The sequence below is a fragment of the Schistocerca nitens genome, chromosome 1 (assembly GCF_023898315.1).
Source record: "Schistocerca nitens isolate TAMUIC-IGC-003100 chromosome 1, iqSchNite1.1, whole genome shotgun sequence".
Lineage (NCBI taxonomy): Eukaryota > Metazoa > Arthropoda > Insecta > Orthoptera > Acrididae > Schistocerca > Schistocerca nitens.
This window is the reverse complement of record NC_064614.1, coordinates 1,194,981,181-1,194,986,133: the sequence shown is the minus strand read 5'-3', so window position 1 is coordinate 1,194,986,133 and position 4,953 is coordinate 1,194,981,181. Positions and strand designations below refer to the sequence as shown.

General features: G+C 45.9%; 1 pseudogene; it reads right to left on the bottom strand.

Moving 5' to 3' along the window:
• Positions 1-1,717: 1,717 nt before the first annotated feature.
• Positions 1,718-1,835, bottom strand: LOC126210634 (5S ribosomal RNA; annotated as a pseudogene).
• Between the last annotated feature and the right edge of the window lie 3,118 nt (positions 1,836-4,953).

Genomic DNA, 4,953 nt, shown 5'->3' with positions numbered 1-4,953 from the left:
TCGTCTGGAGACAACTGTTCCAGTGGCTGCGGTAAGGTCCCGATCAAGGCTACCAGCATTACTTTGTGGCCGTCTGCGGTCACTGATGGTGAAATATCGGTCTTCTTGTGGTGTTGTACACTGTGGACGTCTCGTACTGTAGCGCCTCGATATGTTTCCTGTCTGCTGGAATAGTTGCCATAATCTTGAGATCACACTTTGTGGCACACGAATTACTGTGACCAGCCTACAATCGCCCTAGTATTCTACCTCTCATAACGTCATCAGTATGTGTTCGTTGAGCCATTTTCAACACACGGTCACCATTAGCACGTCTGAAAACGTCTGCACACTGACTTGCTGCACCCTACTCTCACATGCACATGCATATGTGGACTGCTGCCAGCGCCACCGTGCGACGACCACAAGTGAAATGCACGGCATGGTCATACCTAAAGGTGATTTATACCCGCAAACCGCCCAACCAGAGCGTTCTTTCACCATGTATCAGCATTATTCGTAATTTATGAGCATGAGTGTAGTTGACACAGGGAACAATCATCGGGAAAGTGGAAGAAGGGCAAAGTGCAACGATTGCAGCCCAGGAGTTAGGTTTTGCCCACAGCGTTGTTCCACTCTGATTGGGAGTGTTACGACCCACAAGCAGTGCTGCCCGAAGGAGAGGTTGACCACAGTCAACTGCAGCAGCAGATGACCGCTACATTGTGCAACGGGCAAGAAGGAATCCACTTCAAACTGCACCCACATTTACCAGAATTGCAAGGAATGCAGTCTCACGCCCCATAGTGGTATGGCGACACCGTGGGGACTGTCTCTTTCCCCGACGACCATTTCGTTGTGTTGCGTTGGCATCCGCACATAGACGATACTGTCTGCAGTGCTGCGAAGAGGATAGGGACAGCACCAACGAGCAATGGAGCGCGTGTTATTCCTGGATAATAGCAGATTCTATCTGAGTGGTGATTCTTGACGTACGCTCATACGGCGAGAGGTGGCAACACGTAATGCACCTAGGTACATTGTCGAACATGATCGTTTTTGTGGTCCATGTGGTGTGGAGAGATATAATGTTGCACTGGCGTACTGACCGCCAGATCTTTGATCACGATACACTCACCAGTAAACATTATTGTTTCTAGGCGCTTCAGCCCGGAACCGCGCGACTGCTACGGTCGTAGGTTCGAATCCTGCCACGGGCATGGGTGTGTCTGATGCCCTTAGTTTAGTTAGGTTTAAGTCGTTCTAAGTTCTTGGGGACTGATGACCTCAGATGTTAAGTCCCATAGTGCTCAGAGCCATTTGAACCATTTGAACATTATTGTGGGACTGTAATCGTTCCCCGTGTGCGTCTTTTGAAGGGTGTATTGGGCCCTCACTCCATCTTTATGGATGGAATGCGCGACAGTATAGAATGGCTCTGGATGAGGAGCTCTGGAAATGAAATGATATTTGGCGAATGGACTGATCTACCTGTTCCCCCGATTTACATCCCAACGAGTACGTGTTGCATCGGTATCACAGCATTCCGTCTTCAGGCCACAAGTGGCCCGTCAGGACTATCCGACCGCCGTGTCATCCTCAGGATGTCGATAGGAGGGGCGTGTGGTCAGCACACTGCTCTCCCGGTCGTTACGATGGTTTTCTTTGACCGGAGCCGCTACTATTCGGTCGAGCAGCTCCTCAATTGGCATCACGAGGCTGAGTGCACCCACAAAAATGGCAACAGCGCATGGCGTCCCAGATGGTCACCCATCCAAGTGCCGGCCATGCCCGACAGCGCTTAACTTCGGTGATCTGACGCGAACCGGCGTATCCACTGTAGCAAGGCCGTTATCTGTTTTGTCGGTGGGTACATGTATTGCAGCAAGTACACATGCACCAACAACCATCCAGCAGTCAAAAAAATCGTTCAAAAGGCTCTGAGCACTATGGGTCTTAACTTCTGCGGTCATCAGTCCCCTAGAACTTAGAACTACTTAAACCTAACTAAACTAAGGACATCACACATCCATACCCGAGGCAGGATTCGAACCTGCGACCGTAGCTGTCACGCAGTTCCAGACTGTAGCGCCTAGAACCCTAGGCCACCCTGGCCGGCCATCCAGCAATCGCCACTCGCGCTGGAGGTGTTATGGAACGTCGCCCAACAAGAACTTCGTGCTTACGTTGTGGCCAGCATGGACGCACAGGAGCACGATTAATGTCCGCTTTGATTACACACCCTTTTAAGAACCATCCTGCCTTCTTTAATGTCCAGTGGACCATGATAAATCACAGTAATTTTAGTGTAATTATTGTCATTAAATAGTAGTGTCATTCGTGTTCGTCTCATGGCGTATTTCTTTCAGTTACTTTCTGTACTGTACTATAATGTAGCAGTTCTTTCTGTGTGTTGTCCAAGCTCAATGAGTTATGTTACTTGGCAGTGACAGGTCATGCGACAGTTACTGTCATTCTTACGTTTAGCACGCCAGTGTAGTTCACCTGTTAAACACTAAGAGGTAGGCAGTCTAAATGCATCAACTCTGAATAGCAAGGCTCCAAGCAATGTACAAAGAACACCACATATAAAATCCATATCATTTTTAAAATCTAGCTTAGTGGTACTAAAACCAATTGAGCCGTGCTCACTCCCAGCTATGCGTTTCCCTGAACTTGGCTGTCTATTTGTGTTAGGTTTCCCGCCCTTGTTGCATTTACGCAATGTTTCTTCTTCCTTCTATGTGTGGCAGCAGCGATGTGTATCGATATTTGCACCGTGTACCATCTTTGATTTTGTGCATATAGTTTTCGGCTGGGGGTCAGCGGGCAATCGGTCGGTTGCTGCGGATCAGGGAAGTTATTTCCGCGCGGTGCAGTCGGCTGGATCTGTTGCGGGTTCCTGCGCAGTGTCGGAGCGTGTGTGGAGCTGTCCGATCGCTACGAGCCTCGTGGTTCACCGACCCAGGACGTCAACGTTGAGTAGTGGTTTCAAGTACACAAGCCACGTCCATTCGTGTTGTGTGGTTCGTTTTGCTGAAATTTAGCAGCCATGCAGTGGAATTAACTATTGGTTGACTACAATTCAAGTGCACCAGCAGAATTTTCTGCCTTGTGGCCGTTAGTGTTCCGCTCACCTGCCCTGGCCACTAACGTAATTTCAGGCAGTGTCATTTCCTCACCTGTTGTCGCTGTCCAGCACGGTGTGTAGTTCTGACAGCTTAATACATATTTGATTGTGTATAATCACACCCGTAACATTTTGTGTTTGAATTCTCATGTACCGATCGGTTTCAAGCAATTTGTTTGTCGGTCGGTCCGTGGCTGTCCCTTGGTTGGGTTCCGACGGATCAAGTGTAGGGGTCGACAGAAGCGTCCGATCCCACGCGTCGGCTTTGACCCGTGACGTAAGAGTGTTGTCGTGTGTGACGTCATGACGGCGCGGAGTTTGGTTTGAGTGTGGCTGTCTCCAGTTCTGTTTTATCTTATTTTATTTACTTTTCTGATCTGTTCGTTCTATCTCGTGAGATTTTTTTTTTAAAGACAAAAAGCACTAATCAGCTACTGAAGCATCTTCTATGGGTTGCAGGGGTTACGACCCCTGGGGAGGTGGGTGGGTATTCATGCATGGCTGTCTTCACTTACACGTTGTAGCTACGCAAGGCGTCTAAATTTGTTTATATTTACTTTGCTCCCCACCCAAAATACCCCATTTCCCGCGCTTGTCCCGTTAGTGTCATTAGGCTTCTTGCGGAAAGTGTGTGTGTGTGTGTTTTTTTGTTTCCGCCATATTTGTGACGTCATGGGTCAAAGCAGACGGGCGGGATCGGACGCTTCCGTATTTCCCAAGTGTAGTTGGGCTCACCATCTGTCTCACCGAAGTGAACGAGGGCAGACCGACCCCCTGGAGGCTTCTGAGTGCTGTTCTCTTTATTGTCTTTGTCACCGGTGTTTAATTATCTGTTTATAATCCATCATAGCCAATGATAAAAGAAAAATTCTTGGTTTTACTCTGCTTTACGTAAGTAAGTTTGAATTCCGGAAAGTGGATATTTGCTGAAAGGTTATTGCCGTTGTGTTGTCATTTACTTTAGTCCGCTTTCAGCTACTTAAAGTTTAAGGCTCATGGTTATATTTTTTTAAAGTTTGGAAAATTAGGTGTTGGCCTTCAGCCTTGGAACATTAGTCTTAAAATTACATTTCAAGCTTAAACATTGCAACTTGGAACCTTATCCTTTAAATTACCTTTCAAGCTTAAACAATGCGGCCTTCTGCCTTTTCATGAAAATTTTATTGTGGGCCTTCAGCCGTTTGTATTGCATGTTGTTTATGTTTGTCTATCCACCTTGCCTTGAGGCTTTCAGCCTAGCTGTGAATACCGGTTCTGTAACTGATAACGAGCATATTATTATTTTATTCCGTCAGTAACACTAATTTTGTAAATTTCTTTGTAAAAATCTAAGTTCTTGCCGCAGGTCCTTCCAAATCCTTTAATCAATGTGCAAATGCCGCACTCAAGTAATTAGTAAATGACAAATCGAACGCCATTACATATTTTCAATCATAGTTTCGTTAATGTTTGGTTTGATAAATGATTACACTGATCGTGTGTACTGACCCTGTACACTTACCCTTTTCACAACATTTAGATAAAAGAATCATTCAAATGATCGATGGAACATCTAACTTACTTTCAAACAACAAAACTACAGTCGGCGTCAGTATTTGGAAGCTATAATCGTTAAAAACATACTTCTGTATGTCAGTAAATTTACCAGATTTCCAACTGTAACTTGAAAAATACCGCATCGCGGTATATTTACTCATTGTGGGTATTTTTTTTTGGGCGGGAGGGAAGCATTTCAGGGCCGTTTTATATTCCTCATGTTGTATATGAATCAAAATCGTTGCCGATTTTAATAGTATAATTCTGTACAAACGTACTACTTACGAAGTTCATTAATTAATCTTGTT